Consider the following 21,743-nt stretch of genomic DNA (forward strand, 5'->3'; position numbering starts at 1 on the left):
TTTTTCTCTGCTACAAGGAGTAATGCATTTAGATCAGAGTATCTCTTAAAATTCTGCAAACGATAATGTGTTTGCAAGTTTATATTTGATGCATGAAACGTGGAGAAAGTTTTCTCTAACTTTTCTTCCTCTGTTACGGGAAACCCACAAAATTCTAGCTTTGAACAAATTCGGTATAAAGCAGAGGTGTAATCATTTACCTTCTTAAAATCTTGGAACCTAAGACTGTTCCATTCATCTCTAGAAGTAGGACGTAAAACTTCCTTTAGATGACCGAATCTGCTTTTCAAATCTTCCCATATCATATATGGGTTATCATAATTAAAATACTAATGCTGTAGTAATTCATCAATATGTTTATGGATGAAAACATCAGCTCTTGCTTTATCCTGGTCAGAACAATCATTGTATTCTTGGATTGCGTCTAACACATCCATAGATTTTAAATGTCTTTTGACATTTGCTGTCCAAGACATATAATTTTCTCCATAAATGTTGAGTGCAGGGAATTCGAGTTTTGCTATATTTGACATTTTGTTGCTAAACATAATAGAGCAAATAATAAGATAAATATTAGAATCCATATACATCAATCAACAATGAGATACAATACATTGGTAGAGCTATAAACATATAAAAGAAAAAGAAAATGCCGAAATCTTCAGATGGGAGATTAAAAATTAGAATGAGAAGTAGTATAAGCATTATAGTGACCAACATCAAAACCGGGTGAATCATTTTGAGAATTTTATCTTGGATAAATTTAATAAGAAGAATGTTTGTTGTAAATGAAATGGGGTTAATGATTGGTTATTTATAGTGAAAATTTATAACCCTTTTATAACGGTTATATTACCGTTTATAACGGTAACATTACCGTTTGTGTGTGTGTGTATATATATAATATATAATATTAATTATTTAAAGTAAGATAATAAAGAAGATATTAAATACAATTTATTTTATAAAATATATATAATTAGTATGCACAATAATAAGAATAGAATTGTTAGTGTAAATAAATCTAACTTCTAAATGAGATATTAGTGTGCATATATAAATAAAAGTTAGAATAGTTATCAAATTTTAATGACAATGTTTATATACATTATTGCTATTACTCAGTATATTAGTTAGTATATGTATATGCATAGATATATATCTAATGTACATAATTAAAGAAGTGTTTATGATGCTTGTGTAGATACCTTTGTGTCTATTACCTTTCTTGGTTAGGATATAAGCGGCTCGTGCTGATAACGTGTTATAATATTAGCTCTAATTATAACAAGATTATTGAAGTAATAATTGAACTTTATTATATCTAAGAGACAAGAGAGTAAAGAGATATATGTGAATTTTTAGTTCTACCGCGATGGATAACTTCGTTACAAATACATGCTATTTATAATATCAAATCTACTATTCAAAAAGTAAATCTACCGACAATCTCAACTATTATATTTCATTTGGAGTGTTCGTGTGACTAAAGATGTTTGACAAATGTGTCATCCATCAATAATGTTATAGCATTCATCAATAATTCATAACAAGCACCTATATTTTATTATAAAAGCCTTATCTTTTTCAACTATTTCTTTTGGAACTAACCATTTTTTGTACTTCCAACTTGTCCCAATTGCTCGTCTCTCTCTACATATATATACTCGCACACAGCCTACAAAATCATCAATAGGTATCCTCTCTAAAGCACAAACCCTCCTTAATTCATTGATTTCCTCATTATTCGTTGCATCCACTCTCGAACATATAAACATCGGACATTGTTTGGTCTGATCAATTGTTTGTCCCAACAAAATCTTTGCTCCAATTATTTAATTTTGTTCATTTTGATAAAATAGTGAGCAATTTTTGTACAATTATGGAAGATTTGAGTTGGGAAAAAAACATGTGGTGTCCATATAGTAACATCAATCATCATCAAGAAGAAACCGATCAAGAAACCTTCGTTTTCGCTTCCGAAAATATCTTCTTGAACCCGATCACCACCACCGCCGCCGCCACCTCTTTTGAGTCACTCGATTGTTTACTTTCGGGCACAAACAGCAACGCCGATACGTCGTCGGATCATGACGATGGCATTTCCGTAATTTTCCCAGATTACAAAAACATTAATAATAATAATAATATCTGTATTAATTCTTTCGTTGGAAAAGAACCAGACGAACCAAGATCCAAGAAACCCAGATTGGATCCGGGTCGACCCATTTCGTCGACTATTAATTTCCGGCAAGGGTCGTCGGAATCCGAGGAGACGGACCCGGAGGCGATTGCGCAGATGAAGGAGATGATATACCGAGCGGCGGCTTTCCGGCCGGTGAGTTTCGGCGAGGAGGTGGTGGAGAAGCCAAAGAGGAAGAACGTGAGGATATCAAGCGACCCACAGACAGTGGCGGCACGGCAGCGGCGTGAGAAGATCAGTGAGAGAATTAGGGTTTTGCAGAAACTGGTACCCGGTGGTAATAAAATGGATACTGCTTCTATGCTTGATGAAGCTGCCAATTATTTGAAGTTTTTGAGGTCACAAGTGAAGGCATTGGAGCAGTTTGGACAGAAGCTTGATTATGTCAACTGTGGTACAAGTACTAATGCAAACAGTACAAGTCAAATGGTTCAGAATATTGACCCTAAGGCTACACTTGGTGTTCCATTTCCCATGCAGAGTTGTTTTTTACCACCTTATCAACCACCTGCATAAAATGCTTGTACCTTATGCAGTAGAAAGTGTACTAAGTTTAGTAGGTTAAAGTTGGTGTGAGGATTCCCAATAAAGATTCAAGAAAGCTATCAAACCCCAAGAACATGATATGGTTATGATCACTTCATCATGAAACTCTAATTTTATTTGTGATTAATATGATTTGATCATAATTGTGTCATCATTATATTGTATTTCCATGTGTGTTCTACACTTTTGAGTTTTGATAATCTGATTTCATTAATTAATTGTTAAAATTGCTGACTATCGATGTTTGTTTTCTTTTTTAAGGATCAAAACCTTTTTAATGCTGATAAAAAGGCTTGTTAGTAATTATGGCACCTATGATTGTATCAAAAGTTAAATCTTAAGAAAAATCCTTCACCTGAAAGGCCACTGTGGTAAAACCTCAGGCTCGCTAATGATATTTGTTATGAACGAGACTCAAACCCATGATTTCTCATAAGAAAAACCATCTGGCTACCCATGGACTAATTTGTCTTTGGTATTCTCTGGTACATTTACTCATTTAGTGTCCAGATAAAATTTTATGTTTATCGACTTATTAGCATGAAACCGTAAAATTATTTCACATACCGATTGAATTAATTGATATTTGCTTATCATAAAAAACTTTGAAATAAATAATTTAATTGAATTTTTACTTTTTTTTTATACGTAAGATTTCTATTGATCATCTGATTTAATTCACCTGTATACACTTTTTTACTTTTGGATTTACTATTCACAATAACTACTTTATTTTCTTAAGCTTTTGTTACACGTGAATAAAAGATAACTACGTGAATTGTATTTCTTATATCATATGACTATAGAAATAAATTTTCATGTGACTAATACTACCTTATGAATACACAAAATTAATTATTGTTAAATTTGTGTGTGTGGGCAGGGGTTAAGTAGGCGACCGATGGGAGTGCAATGGGACATTAACTCTGTGTCGAACACATGAATGGGACCGTGAGCCCCCTGGTCGGTGGCAGTGATCTGCTGTCCCATCTTGATCCAACCCAAGGCTAAGCGTGCCCCTCGATTATCATCCCCTTCTAACTTCTATTTATTGCTTCCCACATGCCTATCTTCTTTCACATTTACTTTTTATTTCCTCATTTGTTTATGACTTTATGCCTAATAAATATTTTTATATCAATACTAGCTTATTTTGAGAAGCTAACATTTTTTTTTTAACGACAGACAAATTTTTATTAAAACTAACAAGATGCTAAACCGAATGACATAAATTACAAACACAAATTGAAATGCACCAATTGTTCCACTCTAATAACTGTAGGTTTGTCATATTTTTGATCCATAGAAAATGTTCGCCTTTATTTTATTTTCAGCTTTGTCTAAACTCAAGTGATTGTTATTGAAGATTTTATCGTTCCTCACCTTCCACAACAACGACACCACAATTGGTTGAATCAGTTTCTTTGTAGTGCTTTGACCCGGCCAAAGATGATGAAAACTAAAGAGCGTCTTTTATCAAAGACCATTCCAAAATTTTTAACTTCGTACAAATTGATAATGCATAAGGGGGCATGTGAGTAGAAGGTGTTTATCATCTTAATTTGAATTGTTTGTAGAATCATGCAAGGTGGAAGTGACGCTGACCATTCCATTTGATCGAGCAATTCTAGCTTGTTGAAATTTTATCTAAATCAGACCACCAAGCAAAAGCTTCACCTTCAACGATATCCACTTTAACCAATTGTGTGCGTAGTCATCTGAAGAGGTATGTACCCGCCTCAACACCGAGCGAGGCGGGTCAACCCACAAGATATAGACAAGAGGCTTGAAATCAAGATATTATGAAGGCACAAAGCCAAAACCTATGCGCATGGCGCATATCATATATGCTCACGCATATCACATATGCTCATGCATCACATGCTCAGGCATCACATATGCTCAGGCATCACATATGCTCACGCATCACATATGCTCACGCACCATATATGTGACGCATATCACATGCTCACAGCGTATCACATCTGCGCGTGACGCATCCGCGCGTGGCGCATATCACATGCTTGTGCATATCACATCTGCGCATGAAACATCTGCGCGTGAGAATAAAGAGAAGACCTCGCGCATCCTCAGGATAGGCGCATATCACACATGCACATAATCAACCTCGTCCTTATCCAAATCAGGATAAGGACAACCTTGATTGTGCACGTCAGACAACCTTCCAGAAGGTATCTTTTTAAGGAATAAGAATATGCTGATGTTGACAGCTGCCAATGAAAGGTGGACAACTCAGCAAAACCCATGTGCTACCACGTGATTGCACATGGGTCAGAGAATAATCAATGAAAAAGCACCAGGTGTCCCAAGGACACGTGGCGCAAAGCAATTGAAGGAGGCCAAAAAGGCCCTAATTGGGTCTGAGCCCAATCATTGGAAACCCTAGCACTATAAATATCACATCAACTCCACAAGGAGAGGTATGCCCTATTACACAGTATTCAGCTATATTAAGCAATACACTCCAATTTCCTTACTCTCAGATTATTATCTTCTCCCACAAATTCTTATTCTCACACCGGAGGGTTACCCCAAAGAGGACCCCTCTGTCCCTTTCTGAGGGGTAAGTTTACGGTGCTGTTCATTTTGTAGGTGGAAGAATCCAGATCCCAGAGAACCATCGGTGAAATAGCATAATCACACCCGAGGAAAGTTGATCGTCTACCAGTGAGTCGATCCACGTTTCTTCATTGGCGCCATCCGTGGGACAACGGCAACAAAATAATCAATGAAAATGTTCTCCCCATTAAACCAAGAACATCGATATTAAGTTCTTTTAGTTTCAAAGTTGCTTTGAAAATGTTCTTCCCTGCCTCTGCCTTAACTTGTTTCATAATAACGTTTAACAAATACACCCTCTAATCTTACTTTTAATCTTATAGTTTTTTTTTTAACTATTAGATTAGTCAACCACATGGGAAGGAATTTTGTACACTTTGATACCGCTATGCACATGTCTACCGGTTATTAATAAATCTCGACGAGAAAAAATAAATTAATATTTTTTTTCGAACTGTTAAATTAAGAGATTGTTAAGAAGATTTTTTTTAAGTTTACTAATAAGCATCCCCATAGAATAATGGGGATAACTTCCGATTCTTTTTAATTAGGAAACCACTATTCATTATGCATCTATCAGCCTCATATGTTATGAGTGGAAGAAAGAGAATAAATAATGAAAAATATTTTATCATTTAATAAACATGGGAAATGAGAGATAAAATTTTTTAAAGAAAACATAATTTAGAAAGTAAGATGATATTTTAGTTAATTTATAAGAATGGGGATAAAGAATCAAGTATAAGTAACGTGGGAGGTTTTAATGCTGATACGATAATATAAAGTAGGCACGTAAAATAGTTTCTTGTATTTCATGGTCATTGAAGTAAAACTTATGTGAGATAAACAATAAGGTACTAGTATATGTAGAAAAAAATAATTGTTTATAAGAAAACAAGTACATTCGAAAAATATCTACTTATATAGTTTCGAATGTGGCAAAAGAGACAAATAATAAGACTTTGAATACATCATATCTAATCTAATCTTAACGGATGATTAATAATTAACTTACACTCATATATTCCGTGTGGATCACGTAGTGATATCGTTGCTAATGATTGATATTGACAATGGAATTTGAATCGATCTCAAGCTTGGATTAAAATAGAGACACAGTTTGCGCGGTTGATGTTCCTTTGCTATTTTTGGAAACTTCTGTTATGCAAATATCATATCATGATTCATTTACATCTAGTTATTATATCCATTTTGAAAAAAATAATTTTATTTCTAAAAACTTGTAATACTACTATATTTGGAACTACGATAGTTTATCTTTTTTTGAATATGCTATCTCTAGGGTTATCTCCGAAAACCCCTTAAAATTTTAAGGCTTGCTAGGGACAAATAAAGGCAAAGGCTCCTAAAATCAAATTTTACCAATTGAGTTGCATTTAAAAAGCCTACTATGGATAAAAGCAAATAATAATAATAATAATAATAATAATAATAATAATAATAATAAACAAGTTACTAAAATAACCGATATCAAATACAAAGTAACAGTTTTTTTTGTATACAAAAAAAGAACACCTCTCATGGCAATTAATTAAATATACGATCTTTAGTTTCATAGACTAGCACTATATTCATTACTCAAAGCAGTCATTTTGTAAACTATTGTTTTAAAACAAAAGTATTTATTAAATACATTAAAAAAATTAATATTTACGGGCCTCTTCAGAGACTAGGCTTGAAGTGATCGCCCTCCACTTGAGTCGGCCTTGATTCCCCCATTGAAACTTTATGCGAGGTTACAACAAGTATAAAATAATGAAAATAAGATAAACAAGGCTAAAGTTTAGAACTGGCTACTAAATTTACAACTTGAAAAAGATGCTCGAAAAAAAACCGTTTGCAACATTAGAATAAAATAATAAACGTAAATTGTATGATTTGATCATAACATCTGTAAAAAAATATAAAATATTAAAGAAATTTTGATATGGTGGTATCAAAGTGTATAGAATGATGTCCCTCAGGCCTCATCATAACATTAACTTCAATCCTTGTGATAGACCATGACGTAGATTTATAAGCTTAAGATGTGTGGTAGATGTTTAAAAATGAATAAAATATCTTAAAAGTAAGTGAGTTGCAAAAGAAACAATATTTCATAAGAGTAAATGTAAAATTTCGTGAGCCATTATTGTTGCTAAAAATGTTGAAAAAGAAACAAAAAAAAGTAAAATAAAACTATTATTAATTTCTTACGTGTGAGAGTATCTCATTGTACGTATACAGTAGAAACTTGATAAATTAATACTCGATTATTTAATAAACTCTCTAAGATAATATTTTTTGTCGGTCCCGACTCGGGGATAGGGTGCTAAATTAATAATTCGCTAAAATTATAAGATAATACATTTTTGATAATTTCTTTAGACCCCATATAAAATATAAAATAATAATTCCTTATATATAGCATATTACATGAATGATTTATGAAGTTTTCTTGAAAAATGACTCAATTTGTTTTTTGTTGAAATCAATTTCCCCTTGAATCTCGTCTCTAATTTTCCTTAGCATGGTAAGAACTTCTGGTGTTGTTTTCTCATAGCTCAACAAGAAATTGTTCAATGTGATTGCTGCTTTAATAGCTTTGTTTCGCGAAGGGGGCTCCATTGTAGAACTTTCATCATCTTCTTCATCGATATCATCTTTATTAATTCCAATAACGCTTTGTTTGTGTTAACCTATTTTGATCTTGTATTTATATAGAAAATATTTTTAATGTCCATAAAGTGATACATTGAACACAAGAAACATAATAAGGTGGGAGATTGAAGGTTTCTTTCAAATTGGGCCGTTCATTTGATATAAATGCATTGTATACAATAATTAAGTGGAAGCTTGAAAGGTGTTTGTAAACTAAGTATTCTATTATAAATTAATAAAATATTAATTAATATATAAATTAATAATTATTAATTTATCGATTAATTAATAACTCTTTTAATTAATAAATTTTGGTTGTCCCAAGTGTATTATTTTATAGAGTTTCTACCGTATATGGAAGGCACAAGTAGTTGACAAAAATAACGATAAGGTTGATCTTAACGATAACGTTGTTGAAGATGAGAATGTGATAAATATTGCTGACCCAAATTTTGATTTCGATAACGATAGTTGTGCAATGTTTTATACTTTATGTTTTGTGTTCTTGAAGTGGCACGTTTTAAACTTTTAATGGATTAGACCTATCTTTTTTGCTAGGCGTTTTTAGTATGAATGATCATGAGCCCATTAGTATGAAGACTTCAACCATAGTAAAAGATTGTAGACAGATCAAGCCCAAGCCCGACAATAAGAAACCCAACCTTGCATGCATACTATTAACCAAATTTTTATCTTCATTTTGTAATTACTACTACGCCTTGTGGTAGAGATTAAATCTAATAAATATCTCAAGGTCATGGTTTCGAGTTTCAGAAACTACAAGAAATTTGCCTTTTCCATAAAGGAAAAAAAAAAAAACCGGTAACCATATACTGTTTAAAAGAAATACTTTGTGTGACAAAGTTACTATTCTATTCTTTTTACGCTTTATCGTTTGCTTTGATGTTTGTTTAATTCTTTTTGTGATTTTTAAGTAAATGTATAAAATAATCTTGTTAACTATTAAAAAACGATGAAGCAATCATAAAAAGAAGTGGCGGATCCAGAATTTTTTTCTTGTGGGTTCGCTGTGTTTAGGTGCTCCGAATTCATAGGATTGGGCATAAAAATTTTCAGGTCGATTCAATGGTTTAGGGTTTAAGGTGTAACTATACGAGTGGGCTAATGGTGTAACTATACGAGTGGGCTAATAAAAATACGATATAGTAATAAAAAAAAGCGTCTCCATTAAAAAGCAACGGATAATCCGCATGCCTTTGCCATTGGTGTAACTATATGAGTGGGCTAATGGTCGTGTTTTTTCCTACGGTTAAAACTACGCTTAAATTTCAACTTAATTTCACAAGTCATAAATAGATAAAGTTTCATAAACATAAATACAAATGCTACAATTGCATATAACTTTACACTTGGAACAATCATATTTGTTTAATTAGGCCACATCTTCTTCTTTTCCCCCATATCTAGATATATATATGAAGCATATGCATCGGTAAATAAATTATTAAACCAAGAATTTAGTCCTAAATATTTTTAAAAAAACAATGCATTAGCACAATTACACAGCACATGAAAGCTAACAGGGATGCATGTGCAACAATACTTGACGGTACATTGCTTATCCTTTGCTTGAATCTTGCAATTAATATATATAAGCCTAAATATGTTTTGAATAAAAAATAAAAATATTAGAAAACATGCAGCAGGAGAGAATTAAACCCAGGTATCTCCAACTATAGAGTTGAGACTTAACCACTAGAGCATTTGTTCAATTTATGTATGAGTTCACTCTATACTTTATATATGGGTTCACTTCAGTCTTTTTATACGGACGTTCTACTAAAAATCCGAAACTCAGTGGGTTCCCGTAAATCCGGTGAACCCACAATAGATCCGCCTATGATAAAAAGTTTAACTTTCGTGATAAATCATGAATATTGTCTTTAGTGTTTGTGAAGTTATCATGTTTTTGTACTTGACACGAATGCCACACAAAATAAAAGACATTCAGGTATCTTTAAAATTTAAACACACGTTCCATAAGCTAGAAGTAAATTTCTCAATATTATTTATTCATATAGTATTCTCTCTCTCTTTTCTTTTTTTTTCATCCTTAGTATTATTTTACTCTCAAATTTCAATTATTGAAGCTAACCATGAAGTCAATAACCAAAAAAATTGCCAATAAATTTTAATGGGCGGTTTCTAATCTCTGTTGCTAATAACATGAAAAATCAATATAAAATTAATGAAATATAATAATTATAAACCTAATTTTACAATCTAATTTATATTGTAAAATTTATATAAAGTCATTAAATCAACACCTGGCATGAATAACACGCAAACATTCTCTCCACTTCGTAACAAGATTCCAAAATTGACTCTTCTTTTTTTAATCTTCAAACGTACAACCTATCCTATCAAAATAGCCTGAAATAAAAAAAAATAAGTTAATCGAAAAAAGCATATGAAAAATGAATATAAGCACTACCTGGTTTGAATGTTTATAGTTATAATGGTTACCACAATCGTCAATCGCGGAGCCATGACTATATTCGTACGGTTTCAGTATTTTCTGGGGTTTGAATTAATAACTATCCGGCATCAAATTTTCCAGGTTGTGCTTGGTTAAGTCGAGTCACATAACAAAAAGACGAAATTATAGTAAAACTAACATCGGCTCATATTGGATTCGGTTTTTTTCAAGTTCGATCAGATATTAAAGAGAGATTTTTCGATTTGAATTGGTTTGTTGAGAAATTAATTGATTGGGATTTGTCACTTTGTATCTTTGTCGCGTAAGCGAGTTCGAGCAGGAGGAGACATGGTCGACTGGTGAGTCAGTCACATGGAATTGGGTTATTCACGCCATCAGCTCATTACTTCTTAACAGACTTGGTTTATTTAGACCATTACTAGTTACAAAATCAAATTGGACTCATCAGGTCTCAATTTTGTTTATAATTTATCTATTTGTATTAAATATTATTTTATATAAACTTTATTTACTAAAACCTTTTTTTAGTAATTTGGTTTAAAATCATTTTTGTAATACACAATCGCCAAAAAAGAGTGGATTCATTCAAATATTGTGTTACACACGCTAAAGAAAATGCGAAAAGAATTGGGGTCGAGCAAACCCGTAAGGTGGCTCCACCAATGACTATTGTTGAAACCAGAGTGGAATATTACTACGAAATGAAAGGAGCATATATACCGCGTTTACTTGGACAAATTTGACAAATGACAATGGCAATGACAATGACATGTAAGTTGCATGAAATATTCAAGAAGATTTCCAACAATTTACAGAATGGACTATGTATAGTGGCCGAGGACCACAAAATTGGGGGGGGGGGGGTGACACGTGGCGTCACGTTATCAAATGGACGATTTTCATTTTAGAAGTGTAATGATGTTGTAGCCCCATCACAACATATATATATATACATTGGGAGATTTCAAAATGAGAACCCCTTTGAGTTTTAAAAATTCGAAAGAACTCAGTGTAACGATTTTTTTTGAATTTTTTTTACACGTGCGTAATATATGTAGGTTACATACACGTAAAAAATTACAGAATTCTTTACGCACCGAGTCGATTTTTTACACATGTGTAACGGACGTAAAAGTTAGTGTAACCACTTACATTTTTATTCTCTCTTCTACTTTGACTTTTTTGCCATATTTAGTCTCAACTACATATTCCAATCCATTTAATTAAATATGTGACCTAGAATAGAGTTCTTAAGTTCTTACAACTCAACATGGTTTTTAAAAGATCCCTCCCCTATATGTATGTATGTATGTATATATGGTTTGGATCAAATACAAATGAAATTTATAACATGCTAATTGTGAGAATCAAGTAGAGTAATTATTTATACAAGTAGAGTAATTATGTAGTTACTCTATAATATAATTATATAATTACTTTACTTGATTTATCACAATTAGCACGTTAATTTCATTTGTACGTTAACTTTTCCATACATACATATATATATATATAGGGTTAGGTTAAAAGAAAAACCCATTTGAGTTGTGAAAACTCTAGAAACTCATTCTCAATCACATGTTTTTAGTTTAAGTTTGAATTATGTGGTTCACAATTAAAGTTAATAAAAAATGTAAACATAAATATAACTTTTTCTCTCTCCTGAAAACATAAAAAAATTATTAAAAAATTTTAAAAAATAGCAAAACAATTTTTTTTATATTTCGATGTTTTGTATTAAATGTTACAACACATATTATGTGTGCAAAAAAAAAAAAAACGATGTTACATAGGGTTTTCACAACTCAAATGAGTTTTCATTCTATATTTCCCATATATATATATATATAGGGGAAAGTTAACATACAAATTAAATTAGCGTGATAAATATGAGAATCAAGTAGAGTAATCATGTAATTACATCATAGAGTAATTACGTAATTACTCTATGATGTAATTACATGATTACTCTCCTTGTATATATAATTACTCTACTTGATTCTCACGTTTAGCACGTTAATTTCATTTGTATTTGATCCAAACCTTATATATATATATTACACACACTAATATAATAACATTATCCAAAAAAATACACACACTGCGACAAATTTATGTCACCCCCTCCCCCCCACTTTATCGTCGAGAGGGGGGGGGGGGCAGGGGCGAAGGTTAGAAGGGACCGGGGGTGGCCCCGGTCACTCCCGTTTTCTCCGTTACTAGGGTAAATTTTGTGATTTTTCCTAAAAATATTTATAGGTATTAAGCGCGGTCACTGCCAATTTATTTTTCCAAAAAACTACTGGTCACCGCCAATTTTTTTTTTAAATATAATACCTTATCGTTTAATATTTTTTTATAAAACCTCACGGTTTTTATGAACAAAAGTTATAAAAATTGTAAAAAACTTAGTTTTTAATAACACTCAAATTTGGAGGGGCTTGTTGTAAATGTTTATATAACATAACTTAAAAAAAAACGGGAATTCTTTCAAAACAATCACCCTACCTGCTGCTTCCCTTCTACCCTGCCTTCTGCCTTATGCCTTCTGAGTTCTAAGTTCGCCACCGCCCATCGGCCGACTGCCCCACCGTCGTTTGCCGGTCATCCACTGCCGCTGCTCATCCCCGCTCATCCACCACCACAAGATAATAGTCTATTTCCTTTACCTTTGTGTTGTTAAATCAAGGATTATAATATTATGGTGGGTTTGTAATTGTGAATAGGGGATTTGGGAAAATTAGTCAATTAAGCTTGTAATTGGTATTGTATGGTGAAATTTTATTCTAACTTACCCTATTGATTTTTCTTAATTAGGTAAATTATGAAAAAGCAAGATACAATATTTTCTTTTAAAAAAAAAGGATGATGAACAAACGAGTAAATGTCACAGAGCTTCAACTAGTGAGCCGGATAATTTTGAAGCTCCACAACAACCACAATCAAATACTAATGAAGTGAGCCAGTTATTTTTTTTTAATTGTAAGAACAATTGTTTTGAATGAATGAAAAATTAGATATATAGATGTCATATTGTTTGATCCGACCCGACCCGAACCACCGACACGGCCCGAACCACCGACACGAACCGAATCGTCGATCCAAAAATTTTTGGGTCCGTGACTTTGGTCACTGCCATGGCGAAGCCCAAGCTCGCCACTAGGGGTGGGTGGGTTCTCACACCTTATCGCTTAAACAAATCACCCCGTACCGTACGCATAGTCTTATTGAACGAGGGATTAACTGGTTGACCATACTTAATAATCTTAAACTACACATGATGGATAATCTTGATTAATTATGGTCCAACCCAGCACAACGCTATAACCAGAATTCCATAGGTTAAGCCAGCCGACCACACATAGTATTATATGATTTTCAAGCTTTAAATATACAATTTTTAAGCCAGGATGAGGAATTCCACGAAGAAACAGCCCAATGTATTCGTGATTTAATAATTTTTATTACGAGAGAAAAAGAAGGAATTGACCAGAGGGAATATTGGATTAATTTTATCTTCCAAATTACACTCCTTTTGACCCGGATAGCCATTTGATTAGTTTTTTAAAAATTATAACTAATTTCATAAAAGCGCCATTTTTGAGCTCCAAACGGCGCCAACGGAGATATTGTGCCCACGTGACGTCTTTTTTGATTGAGTTATAATTTCGTATAATATTTTCAAGTTAAAACAAATATATGTTTTAAGAAACCGAGTGAGATGGCTATTTGCCTATTTGTATAAAAACTTAGCCAATATTGAAAGGGGGTTGCGGCGCAGCTTGTTGCCCGTTTGCCTGCCACTTTATTGTAATCGTTTTATAGTAAATTATATAAAACTATATATTCTTTTAAAAATATGATAATATTCTAAACTTGATCTTTTATTAATTGTTGTGATAAATAATGATTACAAATAACCCTATTTATAAATTAACCAATCCTTAATCAATAACATTAACTAGAAGAAAACTAACTCAAAGACACTGGGCTTTGTAACTGTAACAATTACCCCTGTACTTACGTAAGATTAGTTTAGCAATCACCCACCATAATCTTGCAATACTGGGAAGATATATCATGTCGTGGCATGGCTTTTCGTGAGGGTGTTGCCCGGTTGCAAATCTTTGCTAACATATTTCACTTTAACTTGCTCTCGCAATAATTGAAAGTACAAACGATATCTGATAATATATAGTCTAAACTTGATCGTCTATTAATTGTGTGATAAATAATGTTTAAAAAGCCTTATTTATAAACCTACTAATCCTTAATGAATGAGATTTGCCATAAAGTTGACTTGATTAGGTAAATATATAATGTAGGAATAACAATGTAAGGCTATTCAACACAATACAACAAGTCTCCAGCTCAAATATTAGTCGCATACGAGGTATAATAATACAAGATTATTCAACAAACACAATACAACAAGAACAAATATAAACAATAATGATAATACTAAATAAATGAAGTAGGAATCTTTTAAGCATGTATAAGATGAACCCATGCATATCTGGCAACCTCAAAATAAGCATTTAAGAAATGAAAATGTTCCAAGGATTTCTTCCAATGTTAATTCTTCTTGGTTTAGTGCTTACATCAGTTTTGGTTCATGCCCAAGATGATCAATCTGGTACTAAACCATATTTCTCTAAATATAAATATATAATCACTAATTATCTCTGTCTAATCCTCACCTTCCTGTTTTTGCAGGCTTCATAAGCATAGATTGTGGGATCGTTGAAGGCTCAACCTACACCGATAACATAACAAACATAAACTATGTATCAGATTCTGACTTCATAGACAGTGGTGATATCCATAATATATTGGCCGTATACAATTCATTCGACATTGATACACAGCTTACCACCCTCAGAAGTTTTCCTCAAACCACTAGAAACTGCTACACAGTAAAACCAACCCAAGGAAAGGGTAACAGGTATTTAATAAGAGCAAGGTTTATGTATGGGAATTATGACTTCAAGGAGCAACTTCCAGAATTCGATGTCTATCTTGGACCTGATTACTGGGATACCATTAAATTTAATTCATCATCAAAACCAATAAACATGGAGATTGTACATGTTTTGTCATCAGATTATATACATGTTTGTCTTATAAATACTGGCCGTGGAACGCCTTTTGTATCTGCCATAGAATTACGGCTTCTGGCAGGTAACATGTATAAAGAAACTGCATTTGGATCATTATATCTTTTTGCTCGTGTGAATTTTGGTTCTTCATTTGGAACAGTCAGGTAAATATTTTCACTTCTTGAATAAAAAACTAATTATCTTTAGAACCACAAAAATACTAACATTGGTTTTGTTGATTCTTGGCTTGGGTATTAGGCTGACAAGTATGATAGACTATGGGGTCCAATTAGTTGGGCTAATAGCACTTACTTGTACACTTTTGATAAAGTTTCTACAGCACTTTTCACAACAATTGACCCACCATCAGAGGTCATGAGTGATGCCATCACTCTAAAATACCCGCAGGAATCGTTTAACATTAATTGGGCTCCTGATCATACCACTGATAAGTTTTTCATGTACATGCACTTTGCTGAAATTGAAATACTGAAAAGAAACCAGAAAAGAGAATTCAACATTTACCTAAATGGAAATCTCTCTTATGGACCTTTCTCTCCACTAAATCACACAACCACCACCATTCATAGCACAGAACCGGAGTTCGTAGCACCCAAGTATACACTCACAATGAATAAAACTAAAAACTCAACCCTTCCTCCGATCATCAATGCTCTCGAGCTTTATACGTTAAAGCAGTTCCCACAAAATCAAACATATGATAAAGATGGTAAGTGTAGAATCTTTTCTTTGATTCTATAACAAAGTAGGTTTTTATGATAACTAATTTCTTTTTACTTTGTAATGGATTTAGTTGCTGCATTGTTGAGCATTAAGTCAACTTACAAAATAAATACAAAAAACTGGCAAGGAGATCCATGTACTCCACAGGAATTTGTCTGGGAAGGCATTGGATGCAGCAACAATGATACTGAATCTCCTAGGATCGTGTCGTTGTAAGCAATTACCATACCCCCCCCCCCCCTTCTTCCAAGTTAAAATTTCCGTCCTGCATGCAAGAGGTTATTAACGCTTAATTAATTTGAAAATCAGGAACTTGTCTACCAGCGGATTGAATGGAGGCATAGATCCTGGAATAGCTAATCTCACAATGATACAAACCTTGTAAGTGAACACATCTATGGAAATAAACGTAACTGTAATATATACAAAAGGTGATTCCAATTAACATTGTCTTATATTCACATTCCAGGGTTTTGTCAAATAACAATTTGACAGGAACTGTGCCTAATTTTCTCTCCGGACTTAAATTCATAACGATCCTGTAAGTTTATATCCCTTAAACTAGCTGGCATCACAATAGGGCTGGCAATTGGGTACATGTTAAATACACGATAAGACCTGTTAAGCAAAAAAGTGCAGTATGTGATTTTTTAATTTTCTTAAATAATTGAAATTAGTAGGCTAGACTCCATCGTATTCCCTTATTGGTACATGAAACTTAAAACTGTCTTGTAGTCATGACATATAAAGTAGTTAAACGAGTCGTATTCATGTTTGATACTTGTGTTCAGCGCGTCGCTTCATACCTGTTAAACCTGTTAAGACACGAATTGCCAGCCCTACATCACAAGCCTATTTAAATGGTAAAAACTAATTTGCTATTCATTATAGCAATCTAAAAGGTAACAATTTCGCCGGGCCGATCCCAGCAGAGCTCCAAGCAAAGGCAGACAAAGGATCGTTGTCATTAAGGTTTGGCTCCAATTTTTGAACTTGATGAATGAATTTAATACAGTCCATTGCTTTAGCATTTGACATTAACTCCCCAATATCAGTTTTGATGGTGAGAGTACAGGTGATCCTGCAAGTTCATGTGACAGGAATACTTGTAAAGACGGTAAGGATAACAAAATCATTGTCCCGGTAATAGCATCCGTTGCATCACTCGTTGTGATTTTGATTGCACTCTCTGCTGTATGGACAATTAAAAAACAGAAAGAACACGGTATGAGAACCCCTTCTGTTTAAATAGATAGCCTTGTCAAATAATCTTTAATCCAAATCCATACGCACAAAAACAGGCATCAGGCCGGACATAAGAAAACAACAGTACACATACTCAGAGGTACAAAACATTACAAACAACTTTAGTGTTGTTCTTGGGAAAGGAGGATTTGGAACAGTTTACCATGGATTTATAGGTGATACACAAGTTGCTGTCAAGATGCTTTCTGGATCATCTCTCCAAGGTGACAAGGAATTTCAGGCGGAGGTAAACGTTAACTTAAAACATGCATAAGATTATAATTATAAACAAGAACATTTATGAATAAAAGGTAAAAACTTGCAGGCCTATCTTCTCCTCGGTATTCATCATAAAAACTTAATTTCGCTTATTGGATACTGCAATGATGAAAGCCACAAGGAATCATTTACGAATACATGGCTAATGGGAAATTGGAAAGCCATATATTTGGTATTTTTCATTGTGACTTTATGCCTTTGTTTAGACATCTTTTTTTTCCTCAAACGGGTTAACATTTTAAGTTACTTGAGCAGATACATCTTCAAGTTTCTTGAATTGGGAAGAAAGGCTGCAAATAGTATGCGATGCAGCACATGGTTCGTGAGAAAATCATGCCCAATCTACCTACTTTTATCTTTAATCATGAAGATTTCTAACCAAACGGGATTCGATTTGTAGGCCTAGAGTACCTGCATCATGGTTGCAAGCCACCAATAGTCCATAGAGACATCAAGGGTACCAACATCTTACTGAATGAAACATTTCAGGCAAAACTAGCAGACTTTGGGTTGTCCAAGGCTTTTCCAACGGAAGGCGGTACACATATTTCAACAGCAGTTGCCGGCACTCCTGGTTACCTTGACCCTGAGTGAGTTTTCTTAATCTTGACATCTTCTATGTAAAGCTTACGTTATCCATGGATGTTTTGGTATGAATTCAGTAAGAACTCTGGATTGCAGGTATTACACGTCAACAAGGCTGACCGAGAAAAGTGATGTCTATAGCTTTGGGGTTGTGCTTCTAGTGATAATAACAGGCCAACCAGCAATAACCAAATATGATAATGACAACATACACATAAGTCGATTGGTCAATTTAAAGCTAGCAGAGGGGGACATAAATAACATTGTAGATCCAAGGTTACTGGGGGATTTTGACATCAATTCGGCATGGAAGGCGGTAGAGCTGGCAATGGCCTGTGTTGCACACACACCGAGCAGAAGACCAACAATGAAGGAAGTGGTGACGGAGTTAAATGATTGTTTAGTCACAGAAAGAGCTCGTCAGGAGACCAAACCAAAGAAGTTAACTGGACTCATGTCACTTAATCTGGAGAGTGCATATGAGCCAACACCAATATAGTAAATTCAAAATGAACTTTAATTTGAAATTTGTGTAATGCTATACTTTATGTTGTGCTTCTTGGTATGTTTTGTGTAATATCTGTAACTAACCTTTTACATTTTGCACCCCCTAAAATATATGTGGTTCATGGTTTGTGTTTACATATGCTTTCTAATAACCTTTCAGGCGCCGTCACGTTGTGGAAACGAGTCTTGCCCTTCTTGCTTATCCAAGAACACCATCAAGGAGGAAACCCACCACTGTGGTTAAACTCTTTGAGTCAGGTTTCGGAACCTAATACCACAAGATCCCCAATCTAAATCATCACTTCATTGCCACTGAACCAGAAGACCAGTTACGTACACACACGATCCATAAACTAAAAGTAACTTTCTCTTTATTATTTTTATTCGCCCAATGGTCGTTTTTTGGCTTTAGTATTAATTTACTCTCAAATTTCAATTATTGAAGCTAACCGTGAAGTCAATAACCAAAAAGATTACCAATAATTTTTTTGAGGACTAAATGTTACCTCTGCAGGGATTGCCGGTAAATCTAATTTTAATGGGCCGGTTTAACCCATCATATGCGAGAAATGACTATTATTATGGGTTCGTTCAAAAATATCATGTTACACACACTAAAGAAAACACGAAAAATATTGGTGTCGGGCAAATCCATAAGACAGCTCTACCAATGACTATTATTAAGACGGAATATTACTATGAAATGGAGGGAGCATACCACGTTTACTTGGACAAATTTGACTATGACAAATAAGTTGTATGAAATATTCTAGGAAAATTACTGCAATTTATAAATTACTACTATATATACTTTATTAGTAATCTTAATCTAGGACGGATAATTAATAATCTTAATATATGATGGATACTTAATTAATAATCTTATCTATGATGGTGTCATGCAAACCCACAAGGTGGCTCCATCAATGGTTGTTGTCAGCACCAGAGTGGAATATTACAATGAAATGAAGGGAGCATACCATATTTACTTGGACAAATTTGACAATGACAAGTAAGCTGTATGAAATATTCCAGGAAAATACCGACAATTTATAGATTAATGCTATACTTAGTTAATAATGTTGTATTCTTTGATGGATATTTAATTAATAATCTTAATGTATGATGGATATGTAATTAATAATCTTAATCTATGATGGATAATTAATAATCTTAATCTATGATAGTGTCGGGTAAATCCATAAGGTGGCTCCACCATTAACTATTATCGAGATTAGAGAGGAATATTACTACGAAATGAGAGGAGCGTACCACTATAACTTGGACAAATTTGACAATGACTAGTAAGTTGCATGAAATATTCTAAGAAAATTCCCAACAATTTATAGATTACCGAGGGATTAACTGGTTGAGTATATGTAGGTCCCGATTCGGGTGGATCTAACAACGTCTTTGTGGATCAACCTAACTTAGTGCTAGCGGAAATCACACTAAGCAACCAAGAGGTTTCGGATCTTGAGTTTATTTTCGGTTAAGGAAATATTAGTGAGAGAGGGCCGAGAGAGAGATAAGAAGAGAAAGAGTTTTTGCAAAAGGTTTTCTATATGTATATCCAACTCCAACTGCTTACTTCTCATGACATGCTTCCTAATTATAGGGAAGCATGCATGAGAAGTAAACTACTTCTAATGCCCAATGGGCTTCTTTATAATGGACCCTGGCCCAACAATGTACAAAATGACCAATCAGCCCAAATACATAACTGAATCAATACAAAAGACTAAATATACAAAACGGGTCCTAACAGTTGTTGTGTTATTTATGATGATATGGATTTAAATGAGTTGTTTAAATATTATAATTTTATAGTGTCATTGTGCAATGAGCAATCATGTCGCGCCTCGACGTTTCCGCCTTCATTGGTCGGGGTGTGACACAAAGCGAAAGACCCTTTCATGCGAAGACCAGTACTTAGCCCCTTTTGATCCATCCCTTTATTTACACAAGGTCGCCTATATGCGAATTAGGTTTCTAGAAAGTTTGAACTTGAAACACCTTTGTTTACTAGGTCAATTTGTCCTTGGAACATATGAACTGAAACTTAAATCTACAAACTTTATACAAACAATCCTAATTCTAATAGTTAATGATGATACTCAAGATCAATAAGTCCAAAAATAGACTTTTCATAACATATGAACCAATTTCATATGAAGAACAGTCATAAATCTAGCCGACGGTTCATCTGAACCGTCGCCTCGATCCACGAGAACCCAGAAACATGAAGATGAGATGATTTATGGTGTTTGATGTTATACCGAAGGTGGATATTCTGGATTCAACGGCATGTTTGTGATTATGAGGGCCGGATTCTTTGAAAAGTGGATGAAGAATAGGGTTTGAGAGTTTGAAGATGTGAGAGAGAAGAGAGTAAAAACTCAAAAGTTTTTGGTGAATAGTGAAAGATATTTTAAGTTTCTCTTATATATAGGGTCAGCATATCTCGCGATAAGGTCAAAACATCATGAGTATTCACCGAAAATACACTCTCAGTCCTCGTTCTTTAAAATTGTTTGCATTTTCAAACCCGAAAAACTTTTACCCACCGAATCCACGCACTTGATTGTTTATAATATTTTCTTTTGTTGGTCCATAATTGCTAACAGTTGCACCATCGATCTCTTTGTCAAAACACAACATAATAAAAGAAGACACTAAAATAAAATTAAAATTTTAGTTAAAATTAAAGATAAGAAGAAAATATAAATAAAATGAAATTAAAAAATATTAATTTTAAAGTTAAAATCAATAATATTAATTTATTTACATAGAATTTTCTTTGGTTAATTCTCAAGGAGTGATCACGATATGG

The 21,743-nt window shown here is 33.5% G+C and overlaps 2 pseudogenes across 1 annotated transcript; both read left to right on the forward strand.

Annotated features, from left to right (window-relative positions):
• The first annotated feature begins 1,706 nt into the window (after positions 1–1,706).
• LOC143627424 (transcription factor bHLH87 pseudogene) lies at positions 1,707–2,878 on the forward strand (annotated as a pseudogene).
• Positions 2,879–15,286: 12,408 nt separating this feature from the next.
• On the forward strand, positions 15,287–18,916 carry LOC143627425 (receptor-like protein kinase At3g21340; annotated as a pseudogene). Its single transcript, XR_013152593.1, has 12 exons — positions 15,287–15,713; positions 15,801–16,280; positions 16,365–16,506; positions 16,604–16,675; positions 16,764–16,835; positions 17,186–17,266; positions 17,350–17,519; positions 17,575–17,786; positions 17,865–17,990; positions 18,074–18,136; positions 18,219–18,408; positions 18,500–18,916. The product of XR_013152593.1 is annotated as a receptor-like protein kinase At3g21340 (transcript).
• Positions 18,917–21,743: the final 2,827 nt, after the last annotated feature.

This window comes from Bidens hawaiensis, unplaced genomic scaffold (genome assembly GCF_021521415.1).
Source record: "Bidens hawaiensis isolate Kalapana, Puna unplaced genomic scaffold, B.hawaiensis_p1.1 tig00004682_1, whole genome shotgun sequence".
Lineage (NCBI taxonomy): Eukaryota > Viridiplantae > Streptophyta > Magnoliopsida > Asterales > Asteraceae > Bidens > Bidens hawaiensis.